The following is a 26,617-nucleotide window of genomic DNA, read 5'->3' as shown; positions in this document are numbered from 1 at the left end:
CGATTTTGCTGAAATTTTGGACAGTGAGTTGTATTAGATCCTTCGACATCGTTCGTCAATTTGGCCCAGATCGGTAAAATTTGGATATAGCTGCCATATAGACCAATCCTCCGATTTAGGGTCTTAGATCCATAAAAGCCACATTTATTATCCGATTTTGCTGAAATTTGGGACAGTAAGTTGTGTTAGGTCCTTCGACATCCTTCGTCAATTTGGTCCAGATCGGTCCAAATTTGGATATAGCTGCCATATAGACCGATCCTCCGATTTAAGGTCTTAGGCCCATAAAATCCACATTTATTATTCGATGTTGCTGAAATTTGGGACAGTGAGTTGTGTTGAGCCCTTCGACATCTTTCGTCATTTTGGCCCAGATCGGTCCAGATTTGGATATAGCTGCCATATACACCGATCCTCAGATGTAGGGTCTTAGGCCCATTAAAGCTGCATTTATTATCCGATTTTGCTGAAATTTGGGTCAGTGAGTTGCCTTAGGCGCTTCGACATCTTTCTTCAATTTGGCACTGATCGGTTCAGATTTGGATATAGCTGCCACATAGACCGATCCCTCGATTTAAGGTTTTAGGCCCATAAAAAGCGCATTTATTGTCCGATGTCGCCGAAATTTGGGACAGTGAGGTGTGTTGGGCTCTTCGATGTTGGTCTTCAATTTGGCTCAGATCGAACCAGATTTGGATATAGCTGCCATATAGACCGATCTCTCGGTTGAACAATGACTTGTTCTTATAAGCATTTGGTCTAAATCGTTTGATATGTCTATATAGCTGCTATGGGGCATAAGGTATGCATTTTTCATTGGATTTTGACGAAAGGTTGTTCACGTATATACCCGAGGTGGTGGGTATCTCAAAGTTCGGCCCGGCCGAACTTAACGCCTTTTTACTTGTTTCAGTTCATTTTGAACTTCATTTACCGTAAAAGCTTTGATTGGTCTAAACATCTGACAAGGAACACCTAAAAATTCCAGAATGTCATTTTCGTCTGCAGTGTTACACATAGAGAACGGCGTGAATGTTTCTTCAGGTAGTTCTTTAAATGCTTTTACTTAACTTTTATCAGTTTTGCACCACGAACCACATGCATCTTTAAGGGCCACATTTCTTTTTTGGGGCTTTTTAAGATATTTCATTGCTTTCCACAAGCTGTTATCATTTTTGTCCGATCTGTCTAGATGACGTAGAAAGTGGTTTACATAATTATCATTGTATTCTCTAAGTTTAGTTTTGAGAAAAGTTGTTGCTTTATTTAATCTCTTTTTGTCCGCTGAAGATTTCGTTACTTGCCAAATTTTACGTAGTCGCCGCTTTTGTTTAATTAATTTCTTAATTTCAAATGGAGTAGAAAATTTAGCAAAATTTTGGTTTGGATGGTTAGCTTGAATGATATCAAATCCACGTATTTTAGCATACGATTTTTTGTGAGGTGTGGTTCGGAAACAAGTAAGATATTAATGAAGTTGTTGTTGAGAAAATATTCTATGGGTTGCCCAAAAAGTAATTGCGGATTTTTTAAAAGAAAGTAAATGCATTTTTAATAAAACTTGGAATGAACTTTAATCAAATATACTTTTTTTTCTAAAGCAAGCTAAAAGTAACAGCTGATAACTGACAGAAGAAAGAATGCAATTACAGAGTCACAAGCTGTGAAAAAATTTGTCAACGCCGACTATATGAAAAATCCGCAATTACTTTTTGGGCAGCCATATTTCATTCAGTTGGTTGAGAATGCCATAGGCATTCCATTCTGCAATGATAAGACCTACTTGCATAGTCTTGTCCTAAGCATTGACATCATGTTCATCAAAGTATTAGTTAATTCTATATGCTTAGAGAGCATGGCCTCAATTTTCTCTAAAACATTAGACATAGCAGATTGATCACCTTTTAGCACTTGCGCATATGAAGTGTTATTCGATTCTTGCATATTTTGAAAATTGTTTGTTGGCATTGCATACGTATTAAAACTTTGTTGCATCTCTTTTCTCATTGCGGACAGCCGTGCATGAAGAAGTTGTTGGTAAAACGAGAAGCCAGGATAATTTGCGGTTTGTTTTTGTGAACAATGGACACAAGTGGGAGGAAGGTTTGATAACTTTGAAACACTCGGAAGTGGCATGATCAGCTCCACATTTTACACATAGAAAACTTTTTTGCAGTAGGATTTGGTATGCCCATAATCTTAGCACCTATGGCATTGCACAATATCGTCAAATTTTTCGAGGGGCTTCCACTGAAATGATGGCATTATCAAATGATTTTATATTATAAACTTCCTTGTTGTTCTCGTTCGGATCGATATCTACAAAAAACATAGGCAAAGGTTCCTTTGTAGCACGGCCGAGGCTTAGTAACATTGCTTTTATGTCAGGAATAGGAGTAGAATAATGAATGCCTTTTAAAACTACCCCAAAAGCCCTTTCTTGCTTCAATTAAAATGTGTGATAATTGCATTGGACCGAATCAAAATAAGTTATGAATTTTCTAAAAGAATCCATATTTTTTACAACTAGACGAATTTTGCCGTCTCTCAGTGACTTAAAATGGTAATCTGCGCTGGGAATTACACTATTAACTTTATTGGCCATTTTAAGAATATCTTGAACATGCGGTTTAAATATCGGTGAAGGTTTAGGAGTTGCAGTTGTATTATCATTGTTACTAGTCTCATCTGTGGAATGAACACATTTCGAACCGAACACTGATTTTGGTAATAAAATTCAATGATTTGCAAGCGTTGCTCGTTAGTAAGTCTATTCATGATGAAATGTCAAAGCATACTGAGCATCTTTCTCTTTGACACCATGTCTGAAATCCCACGTGATCTGTCAAATACTAATGCATGAAAATCCTAACCTCAAAAAAATCACCCTTTATAACCATACTATCATCGTCGAACAGCTCGTGGTTCATACGACGCCTATATTCTCCTTTAACGCAAACTGGTACATATATTTTATGAAGAATCTTTCTCTCAAACACTCCAAACACTGTCTCGTCTATTTTCAGAAGTACCCATTTTTCGCAACCATGCATCAGCACGGTTCACTGTCTTGTATTGTGTAATACTCGTCTGTCGAGAGGTGGCTTTACTCTTTAGCTGCTTGCTTAATCCAAAGTAGCATCTGTTAGCCAATATTATTCTTCGCTTTATTTTACAGTTGGAGCATTTGTTTTGGTTACGGCGTTGCCGAGGTGGATAAGACTGACTATCTCAAAGTTGTAGTTCCCAACTTTCTCCATTTTCTTTATCTGCTTGGGTTTACAGGGCTTTGTGGAGTTGATATCATCCGTTTTGTCTCCTCTCTATTTACTACCAAACCCGTTTTCGTAGATTCTTTTTCGATACGTTCAAAGGCTGCAATTGCTTTACCCGATGACCGACCCATGGCATCGATGTCATCGGCATAGACGAGTGTGTTGTCTTATGATTAGTGTGCCATACCTATTCACATCTGCATCTCGTATAATCATCTCCAGCAGGATATTAAAGAGATCAAACGATAAGCTGTCTCCTTGTCTGAAACCTCGTTATTTCCTATTCTTACTGAGGAAAGCGTATCAGCAAGTGTCATCCTGTAGAGTCTTATTAATTTTGCAGGGATACCAAACTCAGACATGGCTTGAAATACCTTTGAACTTAAAGGGGTAATGATAGCGGCTTTGTAGTCAACAAAGAGATGGTAGGTGTTGATTTGTCCTTCTCAGGTCTTTTCCAAAATTTGGAGCAGTTTGATTATCTGGTCTATGATGGATTTACCAGGTCTAAAGCCGCATTGAAAGGACCCAATTATCATATTGACTTTAGGCTTTAATCTTTTCCATAGTACGCTCGAGAGTATCTTGAAAGCGGTGGGGAGGAGACTTATTTCTCCGTAGTTTACACATTGTATCTTATCTTTTTCTTGTGTACCGGACATAATATGCTGAGGTTCCATTCATTGGGTATGCGTTTTTCTAGCCAGATCAGGGATTGGTTCTGCGGTATCCTTTTCGTCTTCATCGTCAGACACTAGCAGCTGGGTAAAATTTTCCTTCCATATCTTCAGCACACTATCTGTATCACTTACCAGATTCTTTGTCTCTGCAGGAGACAAAGCTATCAATTTGATGTTTGATTCTTTGGTAGAATTTCTGGACTTCATTCTGAGTTCTGTACAACTCAATTCGCTCACACTCACGTCTTTCCATTTCCTTTTTCTTTCTGCGGAATAGACGATTCTTCTGTCTCCTTTTCTCCAGATACCTCTCCTTCATCTGGCACATAGCTACTGTATGCCGCTTTCTTGGCTTGGTAGCATCTCGACAATCTAGGTCGTACCATCTGTTTTCTGGGGCAGGCTTCCGGTACCCCCCAAAGGATATCGCGGCATTTTCCATGAAGTGGGCAATGGTTTGCCACTGCGCCATTGTATCATCAGAACAAGTAGTGCTTTCATCAATTAGTTGGGTCATTCAAGTGGAGTATGCCGTTGCCATTTGTTGTGTTTGCAGCTTCCCTGCAGTGTCAGATCTTATTTTCCTCGCCATGCTCAAACGGGTGCGAACCTTTGCTGCACCAAGGTAATGATCCAAATCTATATTCGCTCCACGGATCGATCGTACATCTAACAACCTGGATGAATGTCTTTCATCTATCTCAATGTGATCAGTTTGGTTTCTCGTGTTTTGGTCGGGTGACAGCCAAGTGGCTTTGTGAATTTGTATACCCTACACTACTACTGTGGTACAGGGTATTAAAACATAGTGTATTTGTTTGTAACAGCCAGAAGCAAGACAGATAGACCCATTCGATAAGTATACCGATAGACGCAGAATCACTTTCTGATTCAATTAAGCTGTCTGTCTGTCTTTCTCTCCACGTTTCCACTTTTAAGGCCTTTGCTAACCCATTTATTAATCGATCTTCTCAAAAATTCACATTCGACGCCATAGCCTACGTATCCAATGTGGTCTAGGGTATCAAAGTATCATCCGAATTTAGCCCGTCCTTACTTGTTTTTTGCCGCGGCGAAATCGATTAGCCTCAACCCATTACTGGACGTTATCTCGTGGATGCTAAATTATCCGACAGCTGGACCAGCGATGTTTTCCTTCCCTATCTTCGCATTAAAATCTCAAAGAACGATTTCAATGTCATGGGCGGGGCAGCCGCCATATTCTCACTAGGCTCTCGTAGAAAATATCCTTAGTCTGCTCGTCATTGTCTTCCATCGGGGTATGGACACAAATAAGGCTGATGGTGGAGTATTTGGTTTTTATGCAGATTGTAGCTAGCCTCTCATTCCCGGAGTAAACCTGGAGACAAGGTGTTTCAGTCTCCGACTAACCACAAATCCACAGCCAAATTCATGTTCTGGGCATGAAGATATAATGTGATTTCCGTTGATCAAAACATGTGTTCGAGGTGTCGAAGGAAGCATTCAAGTGCTTGGTCTTTCTTAAGCGGAGTAAGAAATATTTCACTCCCTATGATCTTCTTTATATCTCTACTACGTATATCAGGCCAAAATTGTTATATAATATCAGGACCGGAGCTTCGAAATCATACCTGAGGCTGCTTGTTCAGAGGTGGGAGTTGGTGTTGATCGGATATCGTAGGGTATCCAAATCTATTGTTTCCCTTGAGCATCGTCGAAATGTGGGTTGTGTGGTGCTGTTCTTGAGGTTGTCTTTCAGTAATAAATGGAATTTCCCAATTATTAAAAGTAAAATGAAATTAAATTCCGCCGGGCCGAACTTTGGATTCCCACCACCTCGGGTATATATGTAAACCCCTTTTCGTCACAATCCGATGAAAATTTTATAAATTATGCACCCAAATTCGGCAATCACATGGAGTGGTCTTATAAATACAAGTCACTGTTGAATTTTGTATTTCAAATTTCAACAAAATCGGGTAATAGATAAAGTTTTTATGAGCTTCAGACCCTTATCTAAATGCAGTCCTATTTTTACCATATTTGAATCGGATGGGGGGTGGCCTAAAACTACTCACTGTTTCAAATTTCAGTAAAATCGGTTAAAAAATAAAGCTTCTAGGGGCTTCAGACCCTTTATCGGGAGACGGGTCTATATGGCAGCTATATCTAAATATAGTTCGATCTGAACCATACTAAGGTCAGATATGGGAAGGCTTAAAATAACCCACAGCTTCAAATTTCAGCGTAATTGAACAATTAATAAAGCTTTTATGGGTTTTATACCCTTTATGGGGAGATCGGTCTATATGGCAGCTATATCTAAATATAGATCGATCTGAACTATATTTGGGTCAGATGTTGGAAGGCCTAAAACTACCCACTGTTTCAAATTTCCGCAAAATCGGTTAGAAAATAAAGCTTTAATGGGCTTCAGACCCTTTATCGGAAAATCGGTCTATATAGCAGCTATATCTAAATTGGCCCGTTCAAAAACTTAACCAGCGTGCATCAAAAAGACGAATCTGTGCCAAATTTCTGCTCAATATCTCAATTTTTTAAGCCTGTATAGTGATCATTAAATCGCCTTAGAATTTTACGACGATCCGAAATATATATACTTTGTAGGGTCGGAAATTGATATTTCGATGTGTTGCAAACGGAATGACTAAATGAATATACCCCCTATCATACCACCATAGCTCCCATACATATTTTCGTCCGATTTGCAGTGATAATGCAATAAAAAAGGATTTTCTCTTGACTCTCGACATTACAGGTGAATTGCATGGAATCGGTTCAGATTTAGATATAGCTCTCATATATATATCACCCGATTTTAACTTCTATAGTCACAGCGAGCGCATTTATTGACCATTCTTGCCAAAATTTTGCACAACGCTTTTCTGGACAACTACTACAATATCCGAGAAGTTTGGTCGAAATCGGTTTAAATTTAGCCGGACATAGCCGGGATTTCATTTTGGGAGTCTTGTTAGCCTCCTCGACATCCCAGCTCAATACCGGCCGGATCGGTCCAGATTTCGATATAGCTGCCAGATATACCGATCTCCACGATTTAAGGTTTTACACCCATAAAAGGTGAATATATTGGGTTGCCCAAAAAGTAATTGCGGATTTTTCATATAGTCGGCGTTGACAAATTTTTTCACAGCTTGTGACTCTGTAATTGCATACTTTCTTCTGTCAGTTATCAGCTGTTACTTTTAGCTTGCTTTAGAAAAAAAGTGTAAAAAAAGTATATTTGATTAAAGTTCATTCTAAGTTTTATTAAAAATGCATTTACTTTCTTTTAAAAAATCCGCAATTACTTTTTGGGCAACCCAATAAAAACCGATTTTGCTGAAATTAGGTACAATGAGTTGAGTTAGACCCCTTGCCACTGGTACGAGTTTGGTTAAGATCGGTCATTATTTCGACATAATAGCTCGATATCCCTGCCGATATGGGCTTCAGACCCTTTATCGGCAGATCGGTCTATATAGCAGCTATATTCAAATATGGTTCGATCTAAATCATATTTGGGTCGGATGTTAGGCGGTTTAGAGCAACTCACTGTACTCACTGCACAAATACGTCTTTTTGATGCACGCAGGTAAAGTTCTCGAACGGGCCAAATCGGACCATATCTGGATATAGCTGCTATACAGACCAATCTGGCGATAAAGGGTTCATGGCCCATGAATGCTGCTTTTAACACCCGATTTCGCCGAAATTTGAAACAGTGAGTTGTTTTAAGCCTCCCGACATCCGATCTAAATATGGTTCAGATCGAACTATATTTCGATATAGCTGCCATACTTATTACCCAATTTTGTTAGGTTGTTTTAAGCCTCAGATCAGAATCAGATCAGACTATATAGATATAGCTGTTATATTAACTGATTATCCAATTTAGGGTCTTAACCCTATAAAAAGCGGATTTATTTGTAGATTTCGCTGAAAATGTTACTCGTATATGAGTTCTCGGGACCTGAATAAAATATGGTCGAGACCAGCTCCTATGTAGACATAACTATGGATATAGTAGTGGAGTTATAATAAAATAGGATGATGATTATATCATTGGTGGTGGGTATTCAAAGTTCACGCACGGCCGAACTTAACACGTTTTTTTTTTTCTTTCTTTGAGTGCATAAATGAGTATGTGTAGGAGTGTAAACTTGAATATGTGCATTCAAAACATACAACATACTCTCATTCGCACACACCTCTGTGAATGTGAGTCAAATATTTGGCTATGTGCCAACGACGAAAATTTTCGAGCATAAAATACAAAATTTCATGCGATTAGTTAGCAATAGCAGCAGCAGCATTAGGAAGTAACTCTACACAGGCCTTTACTAACCAAGCATATACCGGTATTGGCATGCAAACAATCATACATACACCCACAGGCCTAAGGCTCTATTAGACGGTATGTAGGTACCTTATATGACAAATTTAGCATATGTAGAGTTGTACATGTCGTGCGATAGAAACGAAACTAACATATGAAAATCGAAAAAGCACTTGTACATGTTTAGAGCGGGTTCTATTCCTTCTAACAAAACCATAAAAAAATAATATGTTTTTGATGTCAGACAAATGAAAGCAACCCCAAATTAAATTGGTTCCACAAATTAATGACAAATCACCTATCTCCTCGCTTCAACAATTTACGCATAAAAAATCAGATTAAGCATAAAAAATCAGATTTGTTCTGATTTTGACTTGTCATAAGACAACGACATGCCGTGTAATAGCAGCTTAATAATACAACAACACCATAAAATAACGTAAAGCATTTCAAATACAAACGATCAAAAAATATTATTTTGTAATACACTATGTTGCCCTTGCGACAGCAACAACATCGCCAGCACCAAAGAGTGAAAATGCAAAAAAATCCCTACATTCGCATATAAACGGAATTGAGATCTGTAAAGAGATAGGTATGAAAATGCTACACTGAAGTAAGTAAAGCGAGACCGTATGGTATGAAAATAATAAAACCTGGTATGGATAAAATATAAAACGATGAGTACCCAACAGGAATGTCCTCGTTCGGAGCCCTCTATGATATGGCTGAGGTAAAAGAGGCGGCTAGGCGAAGAAATCACTACTCCAGGCCAATTGCGCTCTAGACTTATATACCTTCTCCGGGCACTCAGGGAGAATTTTAATGTACCGGCGCACAGTAGGCCAAATTGCAAAAAGTTGGAAATAAGTCTACAACTTCTTTTCTGTTGACCTAAGGCGGACATTGGCTTTCAGGAAAGTGCTGCTGTAGGTCCATATCTTTAATAGAGGGTAAGATACAGGGTGTCAAAGTTGATCACTTTTGACTTTGCAAGCCTTCTGGGGCCATAACTTTTAATCTACTCAACTCTTAAGGTAGAACGAGTATGGAACGGTTCCATACTTGGACCGAATCGCTCAAATGCCAATTATAATGGAATACTGTGCAGAAATGTTAGCTAATGTATGCTAGTAGGATATTATGACGACTTCGTTGCAGCCATCGCGGAAAAAACACGTAAGAGGTATTCCGTAAACTCCGGCAGGTGATGCTAAAGCAATGGGCTGGCTGGACGCCCACGACATGCAACTTGCGGTGCACAAGACGGAGTTGCTGCTTTTAACGAGAAACAAGTAAAAATGTGCTAAATTCGGCCGGACTGAATCTTGGGAACCCACCACCATCGATTCTGTAAAAAATGTCCACAAACAAACTGACTTGAAGACATCACGTACCAAATTTATGCCAAATTGCAGCATGTATGGGCCGTAGAAGACTATTAGGGAGATCGGTTTATAGAGGTGCTATATCAGGTTATTGACCGATTTAAACCGTACTAACCACAGTTTTTGCATATCACAACAATTAAAGCAAAATTTAAGCCAAATCGGACAGCAATTGCGGCTTCCAGTGACTCAAAATTCAAAATCGGTAGATCGGTTTATATGGGAGCTATATCAGGTTATTGACCGATTTGGACCGTCCTTGGCACAGTTGTTTGAAGTTATAACAAAATACCATTACCTTATAAGTACAATGTGGAAGCTATATACTATTCTGAACCAATTTTGATAGACCTCGGCAAGCAAATATGTTCAAACTGAAATAACTACGGTTGACAAATGACAACATTATTATCTGACGAACATATATATGGGAGCTATATCTAATTTTGAACCGATTTCGAGCAAACTTCTCAGATAATGTTGTAGTCATCGAGGAAAGCATTGTGCATAATTTTGGCAAGTGGCTCTTGATGTGAAAATCTGGCGATATACATATATGACATCTATATCTACATCTGGGCCGATTTCTAAGAAATTCGCCAGTAATATCATGAGTTATAAGAAAATCCTTCCTGCAAAATTTCGAGAGAATCGGTTTAAAAAGCATTTTCTTGCAATATTTCTCAAAATCGAACGATCATATATATGGAAGCTATACCTAAATCTGAACCGATTTCGAGCAAACTTCTCAGATACTGTGGCAGTCGTCGAGGAAAGCGTTTCGCAAAATTTTGGCAAGATGGGTCAATAAATGCGCTTGATGTGACTCTAGAAGTAACAAGTAAAAGCGTGCTAAGTTCGGCCGGGCCGAATCTTACATACCCTCCACCATGGATCGCATTTGCCGAGTTCTTCTCCCGGCATCTCTTCTTAGGCAAAAAAGGATATAAGAGAAGGTTTGCTCTGCTATTATTATATTATTAAATGTTGGAGACCTGTGTAAAATGTCAGCCAATTCGAATAAGAATGGCGCCCTTTGGGGGCTCAAGAAGTAAAATAGAGAGATCGATTTATATGGACAGACGGACGGACGGATAGACAGACGGACATGGCTAGATTGACATAAAATGTTGCGACGATCAAGAATATATATACTTTATGGGGTCTCAGACGAATATTTCGAGTAGTTACAAACAGAATGACGAAATTAGTATACCCCCCATCTTATGGTGGAGGGTATAAAAATCAGGAGATATATATATGAGAGCTTTATCTAAGTCTGAACTGATTTCTATGAAATTCGCCAGTATTGTCGAGAGTCATAAAGAAATCGTTTCTGCCAAATTTCAAGAGAATCGGTTAACAATTGACCATTTTGTTGCATTATTACTAAAAATCGGACGAACATATATATGGGAACTATATCAAAATCAGAACCAACTTTTTCCAATTTCAATTGGATCTTAAGACGATCGGATGAAAACTGCGACCTGTACTTTGTACACAAATAAAGATGGACAGACAGACAGACAGATTCTGAGTCGATCGGTATACTTATCAATAGGTCAATCTCTCTTCCTTCTAGGTGTTACAAACAAATTCACTAAATTATAATACCCTGTACCACAGTAGTGGTGTAGGGTATAAATATAACCCCCGTCCTATGGTGGTGGGTTCAAAAAATTCATCAGTAGAAGTTGATATGGACATAGATGAAATACTGGAGAAGACCAATTGATCTGTCAAAGCGATCCGACTGGATACAAAGCCAACCTGTGCAGACCAAGTTCAAATACGCATGTGATATCAAGAACCTCGGGGGCTGCTTACTATATGGACTCATGACAAACGTAGGTGGGCCAGACTCTTAACGGATATGCTATAGCATTATTCTATAATGCGGCGAAGTATGAAACTAGACACTACTGGCCGTAGCAGCGAACAGTATGAAAGGAACTAAAACTACCCTTTGCAAAAGGCAAGGATTCTAAAACTACCCTTTGCTAAAGGCAAGGTTACCAAAACTACCCTTTGCCACAATAAAGGGTACTAAAACTACCCTTTGCCACAATAAAGGGTGTTTTAGTACCCTTTATTGTGGCAAAGGGAAAGGGTACTAAAACTAAACTTTGCCAAAGGTAAGGGTACTAAAACTATCACTTTTCAAAGGCAAGTGTACTAAAACTACATTTGCCAAAGGCAAGTGTACTAAAACTACCCTTTGCCAAAAGCAAGGGTACTAAAACTACCCTTTGCAAAAGGAAAGGGTACTAAAACTAAACTTTGCCAAAGGTAAGGGTACTAAAACTATCATTTTTCAAAGGCAAGTGTACTAAAACTACCCTTTGCCAAAGGCAAGTGTTCTGAAACTAACCTTTACCAAAGGCAAGGGTACTAAAACTATCTTTTGCCAAAGGCAAGGGTACTAAAACTACTCTTTGCCAAAGGCAAGTGTACTAAAACTAGCCTTTGCCAAAGACAAAGGTACTAAAACTACCCTTTTCCAAAGGCAAGTGCAATTTAACTATACTTTTGTCAAAGAAAATGGTATTAAATCTCATTTTTATACCCTCCACCATAAGATGGGGGTATACTACTTTCGTCATTCTGATTGTAACTACTCGAAATATTCGTCTGAGACCCCATTAAGTATATATATTCTTGATCGTCGTGAAATTTTATGTCGATCTAGCCATGTCCGTCCGTCTGTCCGTCCGTCCGTCCGTCTGTCCGTCCGTCCGTCCGTCCGTCTGTCTGTCGAAAGCACGCTAACTTCCGAAGGAGTAAAGCTAGCCGCTTGAATTTTTGCACAAATACTTCTTATTAGTGTAGGTCGGTTGGTATTGTAAATGGGCGATATCGGTCCATGTTTTGACATAGCTGCCATATAAACCGATCTTGGGTCTTGACTTCTTGAGCCTCTAGAGTGCTCAATTCTTATCCGATTGGGATGAAATTTTGCACGACGTGCTTTGTTATGATATCCAACAACTGTGCCTAGTATGGTTCAAATCGGTTTATAACATGATATAGCTGCCATATAAACCGATCTTGGGTCTTGACTTCTTGAGCCTCTAGAGTGCGCAATTCTTATCCGATTGGAATGAAATTTTGCACGATGTGTTTCGTTCTTATATCCAACAACTGTGCCAAGTATGGTTCAAATCGGTCAATAACCTGATATAGCTGTCATATAAACCGATCTTGGGTCTTGACTTCTTGAGCCTCTAGAGGGCGCAATTCTTATCAAATTTGAATGAATTTTGGCACGTAGTATTTTGTTATGATATCCAACAACTGTGCCAAATATGGTTTAAATCGGTTCATAACCTGATATAGCTGTCATATAAATAGATCTGGGGACTTGATTTCTTGAGCTTCTAGAGGGCGCAATTCCTATCCGATTTGGCTGAAATTTCGCAAGACGTTTTTTATTGTTACTTTCAACAACTGTGTCAAATAAAGTACAAGTCGGTTCATAACCTGATATAGCTGCCATATAAACCGATCTGGGATCTTGACTTCTTGAGTCTCTAGAGGTCGCAATTATTATCCGATTTTCCTGAAATTTTGTACGACGGATTCTTTCATGACCATCAACATACGTGTTTATTATGGTCTGCATCGGTCCAAAGCCCGATACAGCTCCTATATAAATCGATCTCTCTATTTTACTTTTTGAGCTCACAAAGAGCGCAAATCTTATTCGAATTGGCTGACATTTTACACAGGTCTCCAGGTCTCGCTCTAATAGCAGAGCAAATCTTTTTTTATATCCTTTTTTTTGCCTTAGAAGAGATGCCCGGAAAAGAACTTGACAAATGCGATCCATGGTGGAGCGTATATAAGATTCGGCCCGCCCCAACTTAGCACGCTTTTACTTGTTCTTTTTGTTTTTGTTGAAATTTGATATGTAATGCATTAATGTCAATTTTAGCACCCACATCATGTACTGACCCGATTTGTGTTTTTTTTATGGTAATTCATATCTTACTACTTTGTATAAATTTGGTGGTTCGTATCAACATCGGACCATATTGTGGTGTATAATCTTAACATGCGCATTTTTCATGCTATTGCGACACGATATTTCTGCCGAATATCATCTCAATCGGACCGTATTTTCATATAGGACCCGCCTTCGTGATTTAAGGTCTTGAAACAAACAAAAAAATCGGCGCTTCCCAATTATGGTCAAAATCAAACCATATTTAAATGAAGCTGTCATATATATGCCAAGGCACGGCACAACGATTTTACCAATCATTCATACCCCACCTCGTCTCCATGAAATGGTAGGGCGAGCTTAAGGCATTTTATAGGCTACAATAAGCAGCAAAATTGTTGTGCTTGCACCCATAACAAAAATAAGTCATATTTTTCAAATGCATTGAAGCTGAATGCAGTAAACATTGGAGGCCTGTTTAAGCTCTCATTTCGTTTGGTATCAGGATACATTTTTTTGCTTCTTTTTCAAGATTTTTGTTTGTTACGTTTCCTTTTATTTATTTATTTTTTTTTTTTTGTTTGCCCTTTTCGATAACTCTGTTCAATTTGGCTGAATGGCCGAGGACGAAATGGGTTTGTATTCGCCATGTTGTATCGTATGGTGTTCTTGTTGTTGGAAAATTCCAATGAAATTGAAGTGTTTTAACTTGTTATAGAAAGGATTTTTCATACTGTTTTCACTTGTTATATATGTCACAGGGGAGGATGGGGTAGTGGAGAGGGCATAAGGACATTGGAACACGTTTGGTTGTTTGGTTTGATAAAAGTTGTAGTCTGGAGAATTCCTTGTGTCCTTCCATCATTTTCAGGGAAACTGGAGCCCGAAATATTTCAAGTGACAAAACATGCTTCAATACAATTTTAACAATGTTGCTGCTACCATTTAACCTGTTCTCTGTACCCCGTACTATGTGTATCTAAGGGACACAGCAATGGGCCCCAGGTTTACATCAACTTTTGTTTGAATGTTTCCAATGTCCCGGATAGCAATACAACATTAACCGAAAAAGAAACAAATCGCTGAGCAGGCTGAGTTGCAAGACTGATTTCTGTCGATATGATGACAGTGAATCACAGCTGATAACAATTTTGGACTTTGGAAACAAAGAAATACACAGGGACTATTAGATCTGTTGAATCTCACAAAAAATAGGGACTGTTGGGCTTAAGGTTCCAAAATTCCCTATTTTTGGAAATTCTTTTTTGTTTACAATTTGATTTTTTATAATTGTTTTCAGTATTTTTACTTTAAGCCACTGTCCTTCGTAGTTTCCACAAATAGAAGTTTATGCCATGCACCATTTCAAAAATGAATGGCCGTAAAAACAAATCATCGAAACGGAATATAAATATTTCAGTTGCATTTTTCCTCAAAAGCATACAAATCTAACGTTTTGTTTTGGAAATGACACATCATTTTCCCAAATTAATATTTTTCGATTAATCAACCGAGTGTAAAACATACAATGCCAGCCAACTTGCAATGGCTGTAGCCAAACAACCATAACATTGAGCCTGAACTGAAATATGGTTTCAATTTATGGGGGGAGTATTGTAGCAACAGATTTTTAAACATGATTTATTAAAACCTGGTTTTGGCAACATAAACTTTGGTAAAAAGAAATGAAAAGAAAAAATTTAAAAAAATGTAAAATAAACTAAAACTTAAGTTTTAAAAACAGAATTTAAAACATTTTAACTCCCAAAGCATAAAATATTGCATCGCCTTTTCTATCGAACAACAAGTTTGGTGACCTTGAACAATGGCAAAGTTTTGTAAATCCATCCATTGGCCAAAGCTTTCGTTTTGTTCATTTTGTAGCTCTTTTAAAATTTGAAAAACCATGCATATAAACTCAGAAAACTAAAGTTAAGACGCAAAACTAAAATATACAGGAAATGACGCTATGGATAATATAATAAAAAGGGTGTTAATTTTTAGATGAAAGCAGAGAGATGGACACAAAACCAGCTTGTCTAACAAATAACATATATCAAATTGCTAAGTGCATGCTCCCTCAGACAAAGGGCATGCGATGTTTTTTTGTCCTCGAGAAATCGGCCCTCAAAAGCCACCATGGAACATAAACAATTTCAGATGATTCGGATGAGAATCGCTAGTTCAAGATCCAAGATCGGTTTATATGCCATTCTCTCCCTTTGCCATTTCTCTCAGCAAGAATTTTTCTGTTACTCGTATTAGGTCATTATATTTAAAAACAAGTAAAAGCGTGCTAAGTTCGGCCGGGCCGAATCTTATGTACCCTCCACCATGGATCGCATTTGTCGAGTTCTTTTCCCGGCATCTCTTCTTAGGCAAAAAAGGATATAAGAAAAGAATTGCTCTGCTATTAAAACGATATCAAGATATGTCCGGTTCGGACCACAATTAAATTATATGTTGGAGACCTGTGTAAAATTTCAGCCAATTCGTATAAGAATTGCGCCCATTGGGGCTCACGAAGTAAAATAGAGAGAACGATTTATATGGGATCTGTATCGGGCTATAGACGGATTCAGACCATAATGAACACGTTTGTTGATGGTCATGAGAGGATCCGTCGTACAAAATTTCAGGCATATCGGATAATAATTGCGACCTCTAGGGGTCAAGAAGTCAAGATCCCAGATAGGTTTATATGGCAGCTATATCAGGTTATGAACCGATTTGAATCTTATTTGACACAGTTGTTGAAAGTAAAAATAAAATACGTCATGCAAAATTTCAGCCAAATCGGATAGGAATTGCGCCCTCTAGAAGCTCAATAAGTCAAATCCCCAGATCTGTTTATATGACAGCTATATCAGGTTATAGACCGATTTGAACCATACCTGGCACAGTTGTTGGATATCATAACGAAATACTTCGTGCAAAAATTCATTAAAATCGGATAAGAATTGTGCCCTCTAGAGGCTCAAGAAGTCAAGACCCATGTTCGGTTTATATGGCAGCTATATCAGGTTATAGACCGATTTAAACCATACTTGGCACAGTTGTTGGGTATCATAACAAAACACGTCGTGCGAAATTCCATTCCAATCGGATAACAATTGCGGTCCATAACCTGATATACCTGCCATATAAACCGATCTTGGGTCTTGACTTCTTGAGCCACTAGAGAGCGCAATTCTTATCCAATTGAAATGAAATTTTGCACGACGTGTTTCGTTATTATATCCAACAACTATGCCAAGTATGGTTCAAATCGGTCCATAACCTGATATAGCTCCCATATAAACCGATTTTGGGTCTTGACTTCTTGAGCCTCTAGAGGGCGCACTTCTCGTCCGATTCGACTGAAATTTTGTACGCAGTGTTTTGGTATCACTTACAACAACTGTGTTTAGTATAATTCAACTCGGATCATAACCTGATATAGCTGTCCTATAAACCGATCTGGTATCTTGACTTCTTGAACCTGTAGAGGGCACAATTCTCATCCGATTTGGCAGAAATTTTGTAAATACAAAGGCTTCTCTCACGACCTTCAACATACGTGTCTAATATGGTCTGAATCGATTAATAGCTTGATACAGCTCCCATATAAACCTCGATTTTGCTTCTTTACCCCACAAATCGTAATTATACCCTCCACCATAAGATGGGGGGTATACTAATTTCGTCATTCTGGTTGTAACTACTCGAAATATTCGTCTGAGACCCCATAAAGTATATATATTCTTGATCGTCGCGACATTTTATGTCGATCTAGCCATGTCCGTCCGTCTGTCCGTCCGTCCGTCCGTCTGTCTGTCGAAAGCACGCTAACTTCCGAAGGAGTAAAGCTAGCCGCTTGAAATTTTGCACAAATACTTCTTATTAGTGTAGGTCGGTTGGTATTGTAAATGGGCCATATCGGTCCATGTTTTGATATAGCTGCCATATAAACCGATCTTGGGTCTTGACTTCTTGAGCCTCTAGAGTGCCCAATTCTTATCCGATTGGGATGAAATTTTGCATGACGTGTTTTGTTATGATATCCAACAACTGTGCCAAGTATGGTTCAAATCGGTTGATTACCTGATATAGCTGCCATATAAACCGATCTTGGGTCTTGACTTCTTGAGCCTCTAGAAGGCGCAATTCTTATCCGATTGGAATGAAATTTTGCACGATGTGTTTTGCTGTGATATCCAACAACTGTGCCTAGTATGGTTCAAATCGGTCAATAACCTGATATAGCTGCCATATAAACCGATCTTGGGTCTTGACTTCTTGAGCCTCTAGAGTGCGCAATTCGTATCCGATTGGGATGAAATTTTGCACGACGTGTTTTGTTATGACATCCAACAACTGTGCCAAGTATGGTTCAAATCGGTCAATAACCTTATATAGCTGTCATATAAACCGATCTTGGGTCTTGACTTCTTGAGCCTCTAGAGTGCGCAATTCTTATCCAATTTGAATGAATTTTGGCACGTAGTATTTTGTTATGATATAAACAGATCTGGGGACTTGACTTCTTGAGCTTCTAGAGGGCTAAATTTCTATCCGATTTGGCTGAAATTTCGCAAGACGTTTTTTATTGTTACTTTCAACAACTATATCAAATATAGTACAAGTCGGTTCATAACCTGATATAGCTGCCATATAAACCGATCTGGGATCTTGACTTCTTAGGCCTCTAGAGGTCGCAATTATTATCCGATATGCCTGAAATTTTGTACGACGGATCCTCTCATGACCATCAACAAACGTGTTCATTATGGTCTGAATCCGTCTATAGCCCGATACAGATCCCATATAAATCGTTCTCTCTATTTTACTTCGTGAGCCCCAATGGGCGCAATTCTTATACGAATTGGCTGAAATTTTACACAGGTCTCCAACATATAATTTATGCAAAATTTCAGCCAAATCGGATAGGAATTGCGCCCTCTAGAAGCTCAATAAGTCAAATCCCCAGATCTGTTTATATGACAGCTATATCAGGTTATAGACCGATTTGAACCATACCTGGCACAGTTGTTGGATATCATAACGAAATACTTCGTGCAAAAATTCATTAAAATCGGATAAGAATTGTGCCCTCTAGAGGCTCAAGAAGTCAAGACCCATGTTCGGTTTATATGGCAGCTATATCAGGTTATAGACCGATTTAAACCATACTTGGCACAGTTGTTGGGTATCATAACAAAACACGTCGTGCGAAATTCCATTCCAATCGGATAACAATTGCGCCCTCTAGAGGCTCAAGAAGTCAAGACCCAAGATCGGTTTATATGGCAGCTATATCAGGTTATAGACCGATTTGAACCATACTTGGCATAGTTGTTGGATATAATAACGAAACACGTCGTGCAAAATTTCATTTCAATTGGATAAGAATTGCGCTCTCTAGTGGCTCATGAAGTCAAGACCCAAGATCGGTTTATATGGCAGCTATAACAGGTTATAGACCGATTTGAACCATACTTGGCACAGTTGTTGGATATAATAACGAAACACGTCGTGCAAAATTTCATTTCAATTGGATAAGAATTGCGCTCTCTAGAGGCTCAAGAAGTCAAGACCCAAGATCGGTTTATATGGCAGCTATATCAGGTTATGAACCGATTTGAACCATATTTGGCACAATTATTGGATATCATAACAAAACACGTCGTGCAAAATTTCATCCCAATCGGATAAGAATTGCGCACACTAGAGGCTCAAGAAGTCAAGACCCCAGATCGGTTTATATGGCAGCTATATCAGGTTATGGACCGATTTGAACCATACTTGGCACAGTTGTTGGATATAATAACGAAACACGTCGTGCAAAATTTCATCCCAATCGGATAAGAATTGCGCACACTAGAGGCTCAAGAAGTCAAGACCCAAGATCGGTTTATATGGCAGCTATATCAAAACATGGACCGATATGGCCCATTTACAATACCAACCGACCTACACTAATAAGAAGTATTTGTGCAAAATTTCAAGCGGCTAGCTTTACTCCTTCGGAAGTTAGCGTGCTTTCGACAGACAGACGGACGGACGGACGGACAGACGGACGGACATGGCTAGATCGACATAAAATGTCGCGACGATCAAGAATATATATACTTTATGGGGTCTCAGACGAATATTTCGAGTAGTTACAAACAGAATGACGAAATTAGTATACCCCCCATCTTATGGTGGAGGGTATAAAAATTAAATCGCTCAAGGTTGATGATACGCGTCTGTGTCCAGTGGAGAGGCAGATCTAGATCTATTTATTTCCAGATTTGGAATTTATTCTATTTATTCTTTTTTATACTCTCCACAATAGGATGGGGGTATACTAAATTCGACATTCTCGAAATATGCGTCTGAGACCCCATAAAGTACATATATTCTTGATCGTCATGTCATCTAAAGTCGATCTGGTCATGTCCGTCCGTCTGTCTGTCGAAAGCACACTAACTTTCGAATGAGAAAAGCTAGCTGCTTGATATTTTGAACAAATATTTTTTTAGTGAAGGTCGGTTCGGATTTTAAATGGGCCAAACCGGTCCACGTTTTAATATAGCTGCCATTCAAACCGATCTTGGGTCGTGACTTCTTGAGCCTCTAGAGGGCGCAATTCTCGACCGATTTGATTGCAATTTCACACGTGGTGTTCTAATATCATTTCCAACAACTGCGCAAAGTATGGTTCAAATTGGTATATGTTTTGATATAGCTCCCATATAAACCGATTTTGGGTCTTGACTTCTTGAGCCTCTAGAGGGCGCACTTCTCGTCCGATTCGACTGAAATTTTGTACGCAGTGTTTTGGTATCACTTACAACAACTGTGTTTAGTATAATTCAACTCGGATCATAACCTGATATAGCTGTCCTATAAACCGATCTGGTATCTTGACTTCTTTAACCTCTAGAGGGCACAATTCTCATCCGATTTGGCAGAAATTTTGTAAATACAAAGGCTTCTCTCACGACCTTCAACATACGTGTCTAATATGGTCTGAATCGATTAATAGCTTGATACAGCTCCCATATAAACCTCGATTTTGCTTCTTTACCCCACAAATCGTAATTATACCCTCCACCATAAGATGGGGGGTATACTAATTTCGTCATTCTGGTTGTAACTACTCGAAATATTCGTCTGAGACCCCATAAAGTATATATATTCTTGATCGTCGCGACATTTTATGTCGATCTAGCCATGTCCGTCCGTCTGTCCGTCCGTCCGTCCGTCCGTCCGTCCGTCCGTCCGTCCGTCTGTCTGTCGAAAGCACGCTAACTTCCGAAGGAGTAAAGCTAGCCGCTTGAAATTTTGCACAAATACTTCTTATTAGTGTAGGTCGGTTGGTATTGTAAATGGGCCATATCGGTCCATGTTTTGATATAGCTGCCATATAAACCGATCTTGGGTCTTGACTTCTTGAGCCTCTAGAGTGCCCAATTCTTATCCGATTGGGATGAAATTTTGCACGATGTGTTTTGCTGTGATATCCAACAACTGTGCCAAGTATGGTTCAAATCGGTCAATAACCTGATATAGCTGCCATATAAACCGATCTTGGGTCTTGACTTCTTGAGCCTCTAGAGTGCGCAATTCGTATCCGATTGGGATGAAATTTTGCACGACCTGTTTTGTTATGACATCCAACAACTGTGCCAAGTATGGTTCAAATCGGTCAATAACCTTATATAGCTGTCATATAAACCGATCTTGGGTCTTGACTTCTTGAGCCTCTAGAGTGCGCAATTCTTATCCAATTTGAATGAATTTTGGCTCGTAGTATTTTGTTATGATATCCAACAACTGTGCCAAATATGGTTTAAATCGGTCAATAACCTGATATAGCTGTCATATAAACAGATCTGGGGACTTGACTTCTTGAGCTTCTAGAGGGCTCAATTTCTATCCGATTTGGCTGAAATTTCGCAAGACATTTTTTATTGTTACTTTCAACAACTATATCAAATATAGTACAAGTCGGTTCATAACCTGATATAGCTGCCATATAAACCGATCTGGGATCTTGACTTCTTAGGCCTCTAGAGGTCGCAATTATTATCCGATATGCCTGAAATTTTGTACGACGGATCCTCTCATGACCATCAACAAACGTGTTCATTATGGTCTGAATCCGTCTATAGCCCGATACAGATCCCATATAAATCGTTCTCTCTATTTTACTTCGTGAGCCCCAATGGGCGCAATTCTTATACGAATTGGCTGAAATTTTACACAGGTCTCCAACATATAATTTAATTGTGGTCCGAACCGGACATATCTTGATATCGTTTTAATAGCAGAGCAATTCTTTTCTTATATCCTTTTTTGCCTAAGAAGAGATGCCGGGAAAAGAACTCGACAAATGCGATCCATGGTGGAGGGTACATAAGATTCGGCCCGGCCGAACTTAGCACGCTTTTACTTGTTTTCTATAGCAATTTTTTGTATTTATATCTATTTGTTTCTATAGCAAAGATTGACAATTAAACTACCTTAAACACCGTCTTGGGGGGAAAGTTAAAAAATAATACCGCAAATAACCGCAAGGAAATTCCTATATTTTATTTTTGTTTATTCAAAGGCCCGATTGGTTGTCATAATAAAGATACATGCTGGATGATTAATTTTTCCACTCGCCCTCTCTCTGTTCATGTTGGCTTCTCCAAATTAGCGCCATCTACTGGTTGTTTGTAACTAAATCCAATTGGATCAAGTAAAACCAAGTTAGTGCTACTCGCTTAGAACGGATCGTGGTTGTCTATGAATAGTCATTCATAGACAATCACCATACCATGCGGCTACCTATTAAATAATCATCATTTATTCTTTTTTATACCCTCCACAATAGGATGGGGGTATACTAATTTCGACATTCTGTTTGTAACATCTCGAAATATGCGTCTGAGACCCCATAAAGTATATATATTCTTGATCATAATGTCATTTTAAGTCGATCTAGCCATGTCCGTCCCTCCATCCGTCTGTCTGTCGAAAGCACACTAACTTTCAAATGAGAAAAGCTAGCTGCTTGATATTTTGAACAAATACTTTTTATTAGTGTAGGTCGGTTGGGATTTTAAATGGGCCAAACCAGTCCACGTTTTAATATAGCTCCCATATAAACCGATCTTGGGTCTTGACTTCTTGAGCCTCTAGAGGGCGCACTTCTCGTCCGATTTGACTGAAATTTTGCACGCAGTGTTTTGGTATCACTTACAACAACTGTGTTTAGTATGATTCAACTCGGATCATAACCTGATATAGCTGTCCTATAAACCGATCTGGTATCTTGACTTCTTGAACCTCTAGAGGGCACAATTCTCATCCGATTTGGCAGAAATTTTGTACAAAGGCTTCTCTCACGACCTTCAACATACGTGTCTAATATGGCCTGAATCGATCAATAGCTTGATAGACCTATCTCCCGATTTTGCTTCTTGAGCCCTTACAAGGCGCAATTCTTATTCAAATGAACTGAAATATTACACAATGACTTCTACAATGTTCAGCATTCATTTATGGTCCGAATTGGACTATAACTTGATATAGCTTCAATAGCATAACAGTTCTTTTTCAATATTCTTTGTTTGCCTAAAAAGAGATACCACGCATAGAACTCGACAAATGCCGAACTTAGCGCGCTCTTACTTGTTTTTAAAAAATCAAGTTGCCATGTTAAAGGATTTTCTGTGGTAAAAAACTAATTTGCCAGTCTATATATTTGGTGCGGTGTCGATAGTTCTTACTATTAAACCATGTAAAACTTTTGAACGAAAAGGTGTTGCAACATGTCGTTTGGTCTTGTCTAAATGGTTGCAACCATAACGTTAAGGTTTTCTACTCCTGCTATCACGCTGAACGTCACAATTTCGGGGCTATGACGTCCTACATTTTGTGTCCCCACAAATTAATTAAATCACACAATGTCCCGTTAGGTTATTATAATTGATCGACTGTTTTGGGCACAAATTTGAATGATGCACTTTACTTAAAAAAATCTATCACATGACTCCCCATTGTTTTCAAGTCTCCATTGGTCAAATAACCTATTGGCTATTTAGGAGGTAAAGCACCAACTGCATTCTTGGACACAAAGTTTAATATCATATTCGTAATCTGCTATGATCGACTAATATTCCCATTTGGGGAGCTTATCGGGGATGGGGCGATCATCAATTACTTAGAACATCTATTTTATGTCATATTCGTAGTCTACTCCCAAATACCTTTCATTTGAGTTCTATATTTATATATACGTCCAATATGTCTACTTGGAGCAGTTTTTGGGGTTTGGCGACCCCTTGGATACATGAACCCAAGTTTTTATACCAGATTCGTATTCTACTCTCCAATACCTTTCATTTGATATCCATATTGTCCCTATCGGTCCACTTTTGATTTTGAATGGTGTTTTTGTGGTAACGGGGCACAGTCCGCCCCCTTCAAACATCAACAAATTACATAGCCTATTGCTCCCTCCGGACCATATTCGTAATCTACTCCCGAATACCTTTCATTCGAGTCCCATATTGTCATTATCATCCAATATACCTATTTTGGGGGGTTTTGGGGTCGGGGCGAGCCTCCAAATACTTGGACCCAATTTTTAATATAGAATTCGTACTCTACTCTTGAATACCTTTCATTTGTGTCCCATATTGCCTAGATCAGTGCACTTTTATTTTTGGGTGGTACTTTTGGGGTAAGGGGGAGAGTCCGCCCCCCTTGAGATATCAAAAAATTATTTAGCCTATTGCTCCTTCCGGACCACTTCCCACAATCTGTGAAAATTTTGAAGAAATCGGTTCAGCTGTTTTTGAGTCTATACGGAACACAAATTTACAAACCCACAAACAAACATACGAACAAACAAGCAAACAAACAAACAAACATACAAACAAACACAAATTAATTTTTATATATAGATAGATAGATAAGACAATAGTTGGGTGCAATTTTGAACGGGCATTTTTTTCATCAAAACCGGATTTTCGATTGATCTTAATACATGAAGTGTTCTGGTATGACTTCCCGCAACTGTGGCAAGTATAGTCTATATCAGTCCATAACCTGATATAGCCGCCATGTAAACCGATCTCCCGAATAGATTTCTTGAGTCTCTAGAGGGCGCAATTCTTATCCGTTTTGGCCGAAATTTAGCATGAAGTGTTTCATTTTGACTTCCAACAACTGTGTTAAGTATGGTCTAAATCAGACCATAACCTTAGGGATATTGGAAATTTGGTAAATAAACAATTTTACTAGAATTTAAAGCTTTTCGTACATAAGTCTTGAATAAGTACGGTGTAGAGTACGCTTTTGAGTTTGGCAATGTTGATGTGTTTGTTGTTCTTAGCATTGAGGATTAGTTTGTATCGGAATAGTGAAAAGTAAGGCTCTCTTCTCTTGCTGCGCTAAGGAGAATTAGAGGACTTATTGAACCCTGTTTCAAAACAAAACCGTGCTCTACACTGTAGTCAATAATCGTTGGGTATGTCAATTTGACAGAGGTGCTGGAGAAGTTACATGGCGTAACAGAAATCGCGATCCACTGACCAGTCGAGCGGGAAGATGTTCGAAAAATCACGAAAAAAATATATAAAATTTTGCAAAAATTGGACAACGGAATAAGGAGTAATGGGTTTAAATTTCGTATGTTGTTTGGAACAAATAAGCATAATGAAAAGACTTTAAAAATGTTTAGGCAAAATGTGGTGTAGCAAAATGCATTGAGCGGGCATAACAAATTTTATTGAAATTTTCACTATAAAAAATAATTTCGAGGTTAAGTTGTATTTAGAGTTTTTCGCTGCAATTTGGTCCCTAAAAATTAATGATAATTCTGTCCTAAGAAAAAATTCTGTACCAATCGTATTGGAGCTAAATATTACAGCAATTTTATCCTTGCTTTTTCCTTCCAACCAACACATTTATATACCGACCACCATAGGATGGGGGTGACTAATCTAGTTATTCCATCTCGAACTATTGATTGAAGACCCCATCGTCACGACAGTCCGATTCAATCAAGCAATGTCCGTCCGTCCGTCCGTTTGTCGAAGTCACAATAGCGGCCAAAGGCGTAAAGCTACCTGACTAAAATTTTGCACAGATACTTTTTTATTGATGTAGGTCGTTGGAAATTGCAAATGGGCCATATCGGTTCAGATTTGCATATAGCTCCCATACAAACCGATCTCCCGATTTGAATTCTTGAGCCCCTGGAAGCCACAATTTTTGTCTGGTTTGGCTTAAAACTTGAAGTATAACGTGATATAGCTCCCATATAAACCGATCTCCGGATTTGACTTCTTAAGCCCCTGAAAACCAAAATTCTTGAACAGTAGGGAGATCGGTTTATAGGGTATCTGTATTAGACTATAAACCGATTCATGCTATATTCGACACGTATATTAGAGGTCATGAGAGTAGCCGTTGTACAAAATTTCAGCCAAATCGGATAATACTTGCGCCCTTTAGAGGCTCAAGAAGTCAAGATCTCATATCGGTTTATATGGCAGCTATATCAGGTTATGGACCGATTTGAGTCATTCTTAATACAGTTGTTGGAAGTCATAACAAAACTCCTCATGCAAAATTTCCGCCAAGTCGGATAATAATTGCGTCCTCTAGAGACTCAAGAAGCCAAGACCCCAGATGGGTTTATATGGTAGCTATTGGGTTGCCCAAAAAGTAATTGCGGATTTTTTTAAAGAAAGTAAATGCATTTTTTATAAAAATTAGAATGAACTTTAATCAAATATACTTTTTTTACACTTTTTTTCTAAAGTAAGCTAAAAGTAACAGCTGATAACTGACAGAAGAAAGAATGCAATTACAGAGTCACAAGCTGTGAACAAATTTGTCAACGCCGACTATATGAAAAATCCGCAATTACTTTTTGGGCAACCTAAATATCAAGTTATTTGTTATTACTTCAGTTGACCGGCCCATGATATCGATGTCATCGGCAAAGGCAAGTAGCA

The sequence above is a fragment of the Stomoxys calcitrans genome, chromosome 1 (genome assembly GCF_963082655.1).
Source record: "Stomoxys calcitrans chromosome 1, idStoCalc2.1, whole genome shotgun sequence".
In the NCBI taxonomy this organism is placed as follows: domain Eukaryota; kingdom Metazoa; phylum Arthropoda; class Insecta; order Diptera; family Muscidae; genus Stomoxys; species Stomoxys calcitrans.
Note: the sequence above shows the minus strand (reverse complement) of the source record.